This window comes from Delphinus delphis, chromosome 2, assembly GCF_949987515.2.
Source record: "Delphinus delphis chromosome 2, mDelDel1.2, whole genome shotgun sequence".
NCBI lineage: Eukaryota > Metazoa > Chordata > Mammalia > Artiodactyla > Delphinidae > Delphinus > Delphinus delphis.
In genome coordinates, this window is record NC_082684.1 from 171,633,456 (window position 1) to 171,647,900 (window position 14,445).

A 14,445-nucleotide genomic window follows, 5' to 3' on the forward strand; every position below is an offset into this window, starting at 1 on the left:
TTTCCATGATTCCTTTTTCTGACTAGATCACATAGTTTGTCACTTTGTGCTAGCTCCCCGACCGTGAGTTATTTTTCATTGAAATTTGGATATTTGTATTTACTTTTGTAAATTTTCACAAGCTAAAGGATTTTGGATCAAGTCTTCAGGAATTTCTAGACAACCTAAGGTATACACTAAAAAATTCATTAAACTTTTGGATCGGGGACCAGATAGAAAAAAAATGCTCCTTAGTGTACGTATTATTTACCTCATAGGAAATGCTTATCTCAGGCAGTTTATTCCCATGGAGTGGGGGGAATTTTAACTTGATTCCCCAGGAGGGAAAAATATGGGAGGAACCACTCTCTGTCCCTTCACCTGCAGGAGGTATTGATTTATCTGATCAATGAGATAAGAAGAAATAACCAAGGACGTATAACTTGGCTCCTTCTTGTTTTTCTGGCTTACTTGTCCACAGAGAAGGTTTATTGGTTTCTGCCCCAGTTTTCCATGAGGTAAGCACACATGCTCCACCTTCTAGATTATGGGATCATTTCCCTCTTTCCTCACTATTGTGGTCCAGTAAGTGTTAGGCTGCAATTCGGAGGAAAGATACCTGTTCTGCAGATGAAAACTCCCCCTTGGGAAGTTGTCCTGAGGTCTAGTCTTCGGGTGGATTATTAGAGATCTGCTTATCATCTTAGGTTAGTTTTCTTTTTCTTCCACTCTAATCTTATTAGGAATAAAGTTAATATTTTGATCTCATGTCTCTAATTACTATATGCATTCTTAATTTCTGCCTGAATTTATGTATCGGGGAAACCGTTTGATTATTTATCACCCTTAAAACCAGAACAATTTAAAAGAAAGCAAACAAACTTCTATGCTTCTATTAAAAAAGACATCAGGTTCAAGAGGCATTGTGATCCCTGATCAGGGTAAATATAAAGGAAACCATATGTAGGCACAACGCAGTAAAACTGCTGAAAAAAACAAAGCTAAAGGGAAATACCAAAAAGCAGCTGGAGGTGATAAAACATAACCTCAAAGAAGGAACAATAAGAATGACAGCTGACCTCAAAGCAGAAACAATGGAAGCCGTAATTCAATGAACAACATCTTCTTGGTGATGAAAGAAAATAACTGGAAACCTTCAACACTATATGCTGTAAAAAAAAAATCCTTTTCAAATTATTATGGAATAAAGATACTTTTGGAGAGAACTTATTATCAGCAGAACTGCACTAAAATAAAAAACAAGACTAATAAAATGTATTACTCTCTGGCAAGAGCAAGAAAAAAAATGGGAGAGAGAAAGAAAGAGAAGAAGGCACAACCAATATGAGAAATAAAAAGGAAATCTAACTATAGTCTTATAAAGTATAAAAAGATGCTAAGAGACCATTATGAACAACTTTCTACCAATAAATTCAACAAATAAGACAAATACCTTGAAAAACAGAGCTTACCCAAACTGATGGAATAAGCAATAGAAAAACTAAATAGTATTATACATGTTAAGTAATTGGAATCTATGGAATCTATCATTTAAAACTTTCCAACAAAGAAAAATCCAGGCCATACGGTTTTACTAGTGACTTATTCTAAACATTTAAGGAAGAGATAATACTAATCTTACACAAATTCTACCAGAGAATAGAAAAAGAGGGAATGCTTTCCATCTGTTTTAAAATAATGAGGCCAGTATAAACTTGATGCAAAATATGACAAGGACTATAGAAGAAAAAACAATTAGAGACTGATCCCTTTCATGAACACAGGAGCAAAAAAATCCAAAAGAAAACTCTAGCGAATTAAATCCAATTATAAAAAGAAGCATACTGAATCCTGACCAAGTGAGGTTTATTTCTGGATTGCAAAATGAGCAAGAAATTAAAAAATCAATCCAAATAACTCAACAAATCAACACAATTAAGAAGAAAAACCATATGGTTATAATACGTACAGAAAAGACATTTGATAAAATTTATGAGTTGAAAATCCCTCGGTAACATAAAAACAGAAGAGGACTTCCTTCATCTGGTAAAGGGTATCTACAAAACTCAATAGCTAACATACTAAAGGGTGAAATGGTGAATGCCTTCCCCCTGTGGTGACCTATCCACTACCCCATTTCTATTCAACATTGTACTGGAGGTCATGGCCAGTGCAACAAGGAATAGATTGAGTATAAAAAAGGAATAACTGTATAAAGATTATAAAGGAAGAAGTAAGCTGCCATTATTCACATATTACATGGTTATGTGTATCAAAAAAATCTATAAGAGTATCTAAGCAACCCATTGGATTTATGTGAATTTAACAAGGTTGTTGGATGTAAATTCAGAATATAAACGTCAGTCGCATTTCTACATGATAGCAATAAGCAATTAGAAAAGGATATTAAGAATAGAATTTACACTAACACAAAAATGTAGAATACATAGGAATAAATCTAAAAGATGCTCAAGATGTCTGCACTGAAAACTACAAATTATTACTGAGAGAAATTAAAGAAGGTCTAAAGAAATAGAGGAATATGCCACGTTCATGGCTTGAAGACTCAATATGTTGTCAGTTCCTCCCAAGTTGATCCACAGATGCACTGCAACCCAATAAAAATCCGAACAGAATTTGGTTTTGGTGAAAATTGACAAGCTGATTCTAAAATTTATGTGGAAATGCAAAGAATCTAGAATCTCCAAGTCAATCTTTAAAAAGAAGTATGTAAATGAACACTAATACCACCAGAAATCAATTTATTATAAGGTTATAATATCAAGATAGAGGGGTGGTATTGGCATAGGGAAAGTCAAACAGATCAGTGGAACAGAATAGACTCTATAATCAGACCTAAACATACTATTACCTGATTTCTGAAGGATCTCCACTGAAACTCAATAGGAAAAGGACAGTCTTTTGAAACAATAATGCTCGATCAAATCTATATCAACATGAAAAAAAGTATCATCCCTGTCTTGTACTGTATCCCCAAATCAATTCCAGCAGGATTGTATACCTAAATATGACAGGTTAAAGAAAAAGCTTTGAGACAACAACATAGGATAATATCTTCATGACCTTTGAATAAGGAAAAATTTCTTCAACAGGATATGGCAATAGACAAACGGGCTTGAACAGGCACCTCCGAAAAGATTATATCCAAATAAACGTGCTCATTTCATCAGTAAGCAGGGAAAGTAAAATCAAAACCACAATGTGGTACCATTGGATAAATGCCCAAATGGTCAAAACTAAAAAGGCAGATGGTGTCAAATGTTGGTGAGGAAGTGGAGCCATTGCTTCTCTCGTGTCTCCTATGCTGTTGGTGGGGATATAAATTCCAACAGTCGCTTTGGGAAACCACCAGCATCTTCTAAAGTGAAACGTGGTCATCCCCTGTGACTAGGTGACCATGTTCTGGTTTTCCGTGAACAGTTTGGGGTTATGCATATTTTCTCAATGCTTTTAGTTTAGCACTTGTCCTGTACTTTTTCATTTTTTAACAAAATTTTGTCACTAATTGCTGTACTCAAATAAGGCAGGGAAAGTTTGGTGGACTTCTACTTGATTCTTCCAGCTGTCGCCAGAATCTTGTCTAGTAGTGTGGGACACATATGCAGCAAAGAGAGTTCATTCTGAAACATAGTGTTGAATCTTTAAGGCAACCAGAGATAATACACTTTCTGGGACACAAAAGTCCCAGGGATGGCTCTTTCCAGTTTTAACTTGTAGTGAAAGCTCTTGACACTGCTGCCCCTGCTGGCTGTTTGGTGTAATACCAGCCAATTGTTGCAGGAGCCTTAGGCATTGGCCTGAAAGAAGCATGGGGCCAGTAAGCTGCCAGTTGGTATGGTCAGTGGGAAAGTTGACAAGCTATAGGTTAGATGTATTTGAATTTAGGTGCAGAGAGTAGAGGCGGAGAAAATAGAGTGAATCAAGAATAGTCTAAATACTCTTACTATTGTGGTTTTACTATGTATTGTATGATATAGATCTACGATTGTTCATTGTTTATGCCATTATTTGGTAATGTGTTTTTTATTTCACAATAAATTTTCTTGGTAGTAGTGAGCTCAAATGAATGGTAGTGCATATTTAATAAGAAATTAAGTACTGCTTCAGTTTCTCAAGGAAGGTGTTGATATATGTATTATTTTCCAAAATATTTGTTGACATCAGTTATCCATCCTGGGGCAAAGTGATATCACTGCCCACATGAGAACCAGAAGACGCAAATGGACCTACAAAATGTCTGCACATACATTGAGGCAGTAGTTATTTGAGGAAGTATGTAAGCAGCCACAAAGGGGGACTTTACATGTCATTTCATAAAGCATGGCTTTTCATTAAGATGAAATGGCCATTGCAGATTAATTTTGCTCATTAAATTTCACATTTTCTTGTGCAGACACAAAATGCAGAGTGATAGCTGTCAGTGTGTTTGCTGCATGAGCAGAACAAGAACTTTTCAAAAGGTTAAATAACAGTTTTATAGCAGTGCTATTGATGCCTCAAAGAGATTACAAAAGTGGCTGAATTTTCATCTCTAATTCATCGAGTCAAAGTGAAACTTTTAAAATTCATTCCATCAAAGGGAAGATGTATGACGTGATGGTGAATGCTACTATAGATTCATTTCAAACATTCAACACTAAAGATCATATTTCTGTGGTGATAATACAAATATGAATTTTGATAGAATATTGCATTGAGATAAAAGCATATTAAAGTAAGAAACCTATGGAGTAGAAATGTATTTGGAATTGGTTGTAGTGCACATACATTTTGTTAATGTGTCAAAAAATGGCCTTTTGTGCGTCAAAGGACACCATCAAAAGAGTGAAAAGACGACCCACGGAGAGGGAGAAAATATTTGCAAATCACATATCTGATAAGAGATTAATATGCAAAATATATAAAGAACTCCTACAACTTAACAACAACAAAACAACCCAGTTAAAAAATGGGCAAAAGTCTTACATTTCTCAAAGAAGATGTATACATAGCCAATAAGCACATAAAGACATTCTCAAAATCACTAGTCATTAGAGAAACACAGATAAAAACCACAGTGAGATACCATTTCACACCCACTAGGATGGCTATTATAAAAAAATAAAATGGAGGATAACGAGTGTTGGTGAAGATGTGGAGAAATTGGAACGCCGTGCATTGCTCATGAGAAAGTAAAATGGTACCGTGGTTGTGGAGAACAGTATGGCAGTTGTTCAAAAAAATTAAATAAGAATTTACCATGTGATCCAGCAATTCCACTTCTGGGTACATACCCAAAAGAACTGAAAGCATGGACTCAAGTAGGCACTTGTATACCAATATTCATAGCAGCATTATTTATAATAACCAAAAGGTAGAAACAACCAAATAATTAAAAGCAGAATGAATAAATAGATTAGGTCTCACCTATGGCTCCACATTCAGACCACATTTCCAAGGATTCCTCCCTCAGTCTCTAAGGCACACGGCTCACACCTTCCTTTGGAAGTTACGAGAACCCGAGGTCCGTGCCTTCTTCTTGCCTCTTCCTCGTCCAGATGGAGCCCCAGACATAAAGCTGAGTGCCAACTCAATTTTCTGAGCAGTCATTGCTGTGGTTTCCCCTCTCTTTACAGTCCTTTTCTGAACCACGAAAGACGCAGTTTTGCAATGAGACATGTGGCCAGGCCAGATTCCGCTTCCGTCCTTGGGGGGCAGCTGGTACTGTGCTTTAGCATTTTGACATCCCTAGGGACCAGCTCAGTAAATAAAAGGATTAAGACAGGCTTGCAAGGAAGAACTTAAATTTTCCTCACCAAATGACTCGTATTCTCTTTCCCGACTTCAAACACGACTCCTTCCCTCACACTTACTAGTGACAAAACCACGGCATCAGCATCCTCTGTTGGCCCCCCGGGCGGAGAGGAGGATGTTCCCCAACTTGGCTCAGGCGTGGGAGAGGAGGGAGGGGCTGCAGGGAACCCCCATCCCTGCCCTTCCTCCCCCAGGGCTTTCAGAAGTGATGCTGCTGTTCTCAAGTCGCCATAAGAAACATGTTAGTGATGACTTAGCATCCCTTTCAGAGATGGAAAAATGAATGTGGGAGGAGGTGAGGTGGCAAAGCCAGGTCTGAGTTGTGTCCTGGAGCCTGAGCTACTGCAGCCGCTTCCCAGCGTCTGTCAGCTCCGCGGGGCCTTGTTGGGATGGGCTCAGGTGGGAGAGTTTACACCACTGCCCCTGGCAAAGGCTGCTTACCTGGGCTCTCCCCTCCCTGGAAAGCTGTCTGCCTGCCTGATGCCTTAATCCCACTTTATGCCGCACAAGTGTGAAGTAAAATACATTTACGGCTGTCTTGTTACGAGGAGTATTACAGTAGTGTGGTAGTTAAACCCGAAACAAGACAAAACCTCACCATTTGATGTACGACCTTTACAGTATTGCTTTGTTACATGGTCCACCTTCGTATTTTAATTAAAGAATAAATAAAAGAAAATGAGATCATTGTACAGGTTCTTCTGAGGCATTGTGTTTGTGCTGGACTTCAGCCTACTTTTTCTGTGCATTAAGACATTTCCCAAGTTTCTGTGTTAAATTATCTAGGGCTCAGTAGATGGCGCTGCTACACTGTCTTTTTGGTCAGATTTACTTTCTGGGACACTAATGAAAAACGCGCAATATGATTGGAACAGGAGTTGGGAGGGAAACCCAGATTTCTTAACCTAGTTCTAGGCAGATACCAAGCTTCTAAGTCTCATTTTTTTCCAAACCCTTGAAAATTCTGCACCTCGAGTAAATAGAGATATCGTGAAAACATTCATTCCTTGGGTATTTATCTTTAAAAAAATTTTTATTGACGTCTGGTTGATTTACAATGTGTTAATTTCTATGGTACAGCAAAGTGATTCATATATATATATATATATATATATATACACACACATACATTCTTTTTCATATTCTTTTCCATTATGGTTTATCACAGGACATTGAATATAGTTCCCTGTACTCTACAGGAGGACCTTGCTGTTTGTCCATTCTCCGTATGTTAGTTTGCCTCTGCTCATCCTTGGGTACTTATCTTTGATATCTTTTATCTGAGAATCTGAAGGGACTCTGCCAATATTTTCTCTCCAGGTCTTAATTTAGGTGGGGAGACGAATCCCCTCACAAATCCTTTACTGTTCTTTTCGCACATAAAACAACAAGGTCCAGAGAATTCGTGTTTCTTGACAAATTAAATTCTTACTTCCAGAAAGCTGCCTTTTGATTTTTTAAAAAATTTATTTTTTATAAATTTATTTATTTATTTTTGGCTGCGTTGGGTCTTCGTTGCTGCACACGGGCTTTCTCTAATTGCGGTGAGTGGGGGCTACTCTTCGCTGTGGTGCGCGGGCTTCTCATTGCGGTGGCTTCTCTTGTTGCAGAGCAAGGGCTCTAGGCACACGGGCTTCAGTAGTTGTGGCGCATGGGCTCAGTAGTTATGGCTCGCGGGCTCTAGAGCTCAGGCTCAGTAGTTGTGGCGCACGGGCTTAGTTGCTCCATGGCATGTGGGATCTTCCCAGACTAGGGATCGAACCCGTGTCCCCTGCCTTGGCAGGCAGATTCTTAACCACCGCTCCACCAGGGAAGTCCCCTGTGTTTTGATTTTTGAAATATCACTGACGCTGTAAGAAATGAGGCAAGCTCTCTGGGATGAGTGAACGAATATGTAACAAGCTGCCTGCAGCAGCCATCCGCAAGGCCCATCACTGGGGCTGGACTAATTGAATCATCCAATTTAATTTTTTCTTTTGTCTTATTGTTAAATTTTCAGGGACACGAAATAGGAGAGATAATAATATACATACACGCACCTACCACTCAGCTAAATAGAGAAAAGATCATGGGCACACTCAAACACTCTATGTATTATTCCCACCTGGCATTCGCTGCTCTCTTCCCCAGCGGTATTTAGACTTCAGTTTTTCCGTTTGTGTCTTTGTTATCTACCCTCTTGTCTTTTTGCAAGTTGCTTTTTCTCGTTCAACATTATGCTTTGGAAAACTATCCGCGTTAACACCTAGTTTATTCATTTTGACATTTGCACAGTGAGCGAATTCTCCACACTTTGCTTAAACCATTCTTCTGCGGATGCATATTTATATCCCTTCCAATTTCTAAATTATTGCAGACAACATGAGTTCTTGTTTATGTGTGAGAGAGTCCTATAAACCTTTATATTTTATGCACCTTAAATATTTCATAACAACCACAAAACATAAAAAAGCAGCATCTACAGTCATTGCAGCCAGATTAGTTTCATGTTCCCTCATTCAGTGTAGTTTGTGTTATTTCTTATAGGAGTTGATGATTTTAAAATATTAGAAGGCAGTAGACTGGAAGTTAAAAAGCCATTTAGAGAGTAATTCAGCCTCTCTTGAGTTTGTTTTCTAAATACCTAGGAGTGGACCGATGGGTGGTACCGTGTGCACAGGTTCATTCCACTGTACTTGCAACTGACAAATAGCTCTTCAAATTAATGGCAGCAATTCCTGTTTCTATTGTTTGGAAACTCTGGTTGCTCCTTTTTAAAAATGTATTTTATTGAAGTATAGTTGATTTACAGTTTTGTGCTAATTACTGCTGTGCAGCAAAATGATTCAGTTATATATGTATATATATATGTTCTTTTTCATATTCTTTTCCATTATGGTTTATCACAGGATATCGAATATAGTTCCAGGTGCTCTACAGGAGGACCTTGTTGTTTATGCATTCTCTATATAATAGTCTGCATCTGCTGACCCCAAACTCCCCATCCACCCCCTCCCCCACCCCCTCCCTCTTCGCGACCGCGAGTCTGTGCTCTGTGTCCGTGTGGAAACTCTGGTTGTTCTTCATCCTCTCTCTTTGTCAGTCTCCTTTGAAACAAATTTTTTTCTTATTGAAAATTTCAAGCATATATAAAAATAAAGAGAGTAGAAGAATAAACTTTTATGTTCCTATCATTCAGTTTTAACAATTATTAATACATTGCCCATCTTGACTCATATATACCCATCCTTCTCCCCCAGATTATTTGAAGCAACTCTTATCATCTCAGGATATTACTGTGAAAGATAAGGATTCTTTCTTTTAAACACAACCTCAATACCATGATCACACTTTAAAAAAATCACTAATCATTCCTTAATCACATAAAATAACCAGTCAAGGTTCAGATATTCACAGTTGTCCCATAACATTTTGTGGTTCATTTGACTCAGGATTCAAAGTAAAATGCATAAAATGCAATTGTTGGTGTGTTTCTTAAAAGTCTTTGAATCTATGGATTCCTTCCCCCACCTTTGATATTTATTTATTAAAGACAAAAAAACTGGACTGCTTGTCCTACAGGTTTCCCACAACCTGGATTCTGCTGATTGCGTTCCAGGTTGTTTCATTTGCTCCTTCTGTCTCCATATTTTCTGAAAACTGATGCCATATTTAGAGGGGATTTATGTGCAATTTTTTGGTCCCACAGTTTGCAAAGTGCTCCAGTCCATCCTTTCAGGATCTCTTTCCAGCCAAGGAGATTGGCTTCTCTGCAAGGACTAAGGTCACGTTTCAGACAATGAGAGGCAGCAATTCCCAGTTATTCACGTACATGTTGTAAGTGGTTCTTCCCTTCTTTCTACACCTAAATTTGATGACAATCTGGGAGGGGTGTCCTTAGATTGAAACATTTACTGCATCCAAATAATAACTTCTGTGCCCCAAACAACTCCTCATACTTCGAATCCTGCAAACCCAAGCTTCTTCTCCACTTGGTAATCTAATTTTATTTTTTATGCATACAGGGCTTTCAGGGTTGGAGTCCAGAAAACTTAAAAATTCACTTTCATTGTTCTGTTTAATTACTAAAAAGTAAACCTGATAACCTTCCATGTTTCCAGGCCATTTGGCTGAATTAGGGGAAGGCAAAACAGTGTGAAAACTTTTCTCCAAAACCCAGAGAAAAGTAAGTGAAACGACGTTTTCTCTAAAATTCACAGTCCTGGTGAATAATATGTTACAGGGGAGAAAAAACCCCAGGTCTATAATATTGTTGACATTTAATTTCTTATTTATCCCTTTTTCTCTTTAAATTCTCAGTTGAGGAACTAAACCTGAGAAACTGGATAAAACATAAAGGAGAAAAGAGGAGCCTTCTGGTTGAATTTGATACAAAGATCATAAGGCTAGACTGGGATCTGGCATTTTCATGCTTCATCTAAGCATCTAAGGGACTTCAAATTATCACTGCAAACACAAATAGAAAAGGGGAAAAGCTCTCTATTACATTTCTAAGCCTTGGGTTGGAGTTTTGGAATAATAACGACATGTACTACAAATTCCCTTTATAAGGCATGGTGTGGTGGTTGGGGGAGCTGTGTTAATGCTAGCATCCTTCTTGCTTTTACCATATTATGGCAAATTTTCCTAGATGTAAATACATTTTTTGGGGTAGGGACCTCAGTTGAGTCATTGTTTGTCACGGTCTTTAAAAAAATAATCTTTTTTTTTCTTTTTTAGAATTGAAGTATAGTGTACATACAATAGTATGTTAGTTTCAGGTCTGACAATCAAATACATTACCAAATGATCACCACAACAAGTCCAGTAACCATCTGTCACCATACAAAATTATTACAGTGTTATTGACTATACTCCTTATGCTGTGTATTAATTACAGCTCCATGACATTTATTTTGTAACTGGAAGTTTGTATCTCTTAATCCCTTTCACCTATTTCTCCCAATCCCCCACCCTATCTCCCTTAAAAACTAATCATTTTTGATCATCTTTATTATTCTTGTTTAAATTCAATTCAGTGAAATATTGATCAGTAAATAATTAGTTGCTTGATGGATTAAAATAAATTGTTTTTTTATACTGTGAGACTGATAAAAGTATGTGTGGACACACAGAGAATGTGTTTTGCAGGATGGAGGTGTTAACTAACTTGCTTTATGACTAAATGTTGGGCTTTCTAAAGCTGTATATAGCTAGACTATTGAAGAGTGTCTTGGACAATTATGCACCATAACACAAAGGGTTTGCTAGCAGGTAAGCGATTTATCTTATACACGACGGAGAGGTATAGGGAAATTAGGAGACCAAGGGCACACTTACTGAATGGGTCCATTTCCACCAGGCAAAGGAGGAGATGCACCAGATGACACACAGCATGTTAGAACTGGGAGGGACCCCTAGAATCATTTCATGATGGGAAAACCAGGCATAGAGGGGATAACTGATCAGTTCAACATCTCATACCTTGTTAGAGGCAGAGCAAGAAGTAGAATCAAGAAATCCTGATTCTGAGTCCCTTTCAATACATCCTGGTGCCTTAGTAAATGTGAAGGGCAGCAGGGAAAACCATGTGTTACAACCAGACAGTTGTGGTTTTATTTATTTTATTTCTTAATAAATGGTTGTTTTAAGCCACTCAGTTTTGTGGTGTCTTTTATTTTTTATTTTATTTATTTTTTTGGCCTCGCCATGCAGCATGCAGGATCTTAGTCCCCCGACCAGGGGTCGAACCCATGCCCTCTGCAGTGGAAGCACAGAGTCTTAACCACTGGACCACCAGGGAAGTCCCCAGACAAGGGTGGTTTTTAAATGAACGCCGTAATGGTTAAGGCCACAGACTAGAACACAGACTTCAGATCGAAGGTTGTGTTAAAATAATGTTTTTTTTCATGCGTTTCCAATTACACACTTGAAGATTAACAGCATCTTCAGCAAAGTCATCTTTTAGAATGGTGGTAAACAATACACAAGTACAGTAAGTCCTCTACATACGAACCTTCAAGTTGCAAACTTCCAAAGATGGGAACATGCATTTGCACGTCCAATCACGGAAGTTAATTCATGTGTCTGGCGTACACTGTCACGCGCGTGCATCCTCTACAAGTGGTTGTGCTTTTGTGTACTTTACAGTACTGTATAGAGTACAGTAGTACAGTATCTTTATTTCAAGCCCAGGATGGTTCTGAAGCAAGCCTAAAAGCAGTGGTATATAGCCGATTGTGTTAGCTGGGTACCTAGGCTGACTTAGTTGGACTTACGAACACGATCTTGGAACGGAGCTCGTTTGTATGTAGGGGACTTGCTGTATATACATATATGACAATAGGAATTCTTCTATTTGGCGGGTCAGCCACCAGAGGGTGGCACACATTCTCTCTTTCTCCACATAGGATGAACATTATCTGATCTGTTGTTGAGATAACATACTGTGGGGGAGGATTGGGCCCCTGTCTGCTTGCTCCCCCTGCCCCTGTGTTACCCCCTGTCCTCAGCTGCTTGGGTCTGGGCTGTGTCAGAGCATTCCCTCTGGTCTCCTGGTTTCCAGCCTTCCATGGTGCTGCCAGAGAGGTATTTATGACTACATAGCTTTCCTGTTTAAAATTCTTCAAGGGCATCGTCTCTTAGGGGAGTCCATGGCGTTTTGTACACGCCTCTATTTTAGCCATTTATCACAGGAAACTGCAGTGATTTATTTCTGTGCCCACCTTCCACACGAGCATTCTCTAGGATGGGATCTTAGCTCCATTCTTTATTTTTGGTAGCCTGGATTCCTAGCCTGATTAAATGAAGAGTCCATCGTCACTGAGAAACTCTACCATCCCTATAGTGTTTGGACACACACGTAGAAGTTCACTTGCTCTCTTCGCCTTGCCTCTGATTCATACACTAGGAGACCAAGGAGGGGTCTGAAATGCTGCCTCAACGGGGGTGTCCCTCGGTATAGCCCCTTAAAGAGGGCTCTGGAGTTCACCATTGCTTGAAACATACGTTTACATGTTTTAAAACCTGAACACCTTAACAGGGATTTGCTGACAACTGAGAGCAAGAAGGAGATCTGGACCAGAGACTGAGGCACGTGAGGAGTGGGGTGCCTGGGGGACATCAGGAGGGAACAAACAAGGTGTCCCAGGGGAGGTTTCCAACGAAATGCTTAGACCTCGCGATCAAGGCAGCGCTGGCCTTGGTTGCACCAGAAGCACCCTATCCTTGACCATTTTGATACCAGTGCTCTGTTTTGCTAACCCTTGAACAAATCAGTTAAGATAAATGGCCGATGAAAAAAGTTCTGGTTCCTTTTTACCTGGGTACATGCACGCGCATGATAAAAAAGAAACTCAAATAGTACAAAAGGATAAAATAAAATTTGTTTTAAAAAGGGCAAGCAAAAATCTCTTATTTTGTCTATTTCGTCTTCCTTAGTTTTTCTTTTTCCTCATTGAAAATACGCCCCCTCCCCACTGCTTGAAACTATTTTATTTTCAAAAGGGTTGGTCGATAATCATTGTAGTTTTATAAACTTCCTGATCAGAGTTTTAAAGAGGTACTATCTAAAATGCAGTTATTCATATTTATATACATTCTTCTCAACTCTGGGTTTACAGAACTCATCAGCACACTTACCTCCATCAGCAGCTGGCTAGAAATGAGTGTCCTGGGGAATCAGATGCCCAATCTTTGCACCCATTTGTTGTGAAATGAAAGATGGATTGAAACCTTCAGAATAGTTTGTCTGAGTTTGCACATCTTCTTTCCCACATCTTGCTGGCAAATGATGTCCAGGGTGAAAAAAAGAAAAAATCTGGGATTGAACAAGATGATTATTCTGTTTTGTCTAGACATGGAAACTATGCCTACACTTCTCTGAGTTTAGGAGAATAGGTGAAAGTTATTGCTATATCTAAATAAGTCCCAGTTGTAGGAGATCTTGAAAATATTTTCATGGAATGTTGATATTGCAAAGATGTATTATGAAGAGACTTCTATATTTTGGATCTGATGATTATTTAATACTGACTCCATTTTGAAGATACAAAGTTTTAAAGGGTGTTGACAGTTTAAGTATTTCTTAATGTGGTCCCTATTTCATTGTTTAAAAAAGCTGTGGAAATGGAAAAAGGATTCCAGACTAAAGGCATGCTAAAGCTTTAGGGAAAATCCAGTGTTTCAAAGTTGTGTGATGAAAAGAATCAAGAGAAAATATTTTGAGACACAAACCAAGAGAACCCAATGCATAAGGGGATTTTTATGACAATTTGAAGGTTTCATGGCACGTTGACCTGTACAGTTATCATTCAAGATGAAAGTGTCCGGTGTGCTGCTGTGTGCAGAGAGAGGCTCAGTAAATATTGTTGCTGGTGATGAAAAGTTTATTATGGAGAAAAAGGGAATTTTGTGGATGAAGAAAAATAAATTTGTAAGGCAACACATCCACATATCTTAAGTAACTTTAGAACATTTTTGCAGTGTATATAACTGATTCTTCTAATTACCTATAATGGAAAAGAATCTGAAAAAGAAAAAAATGTATAACTGAATCACTTCGCTGTACACCTGAAACATTGTAAATCAACTATACTTCAATAAAAATATTTAAAAAGAAATATAGGTAACTGAGTAAAATATGTTCTTCAAGTACACAATACAAATTTGAAG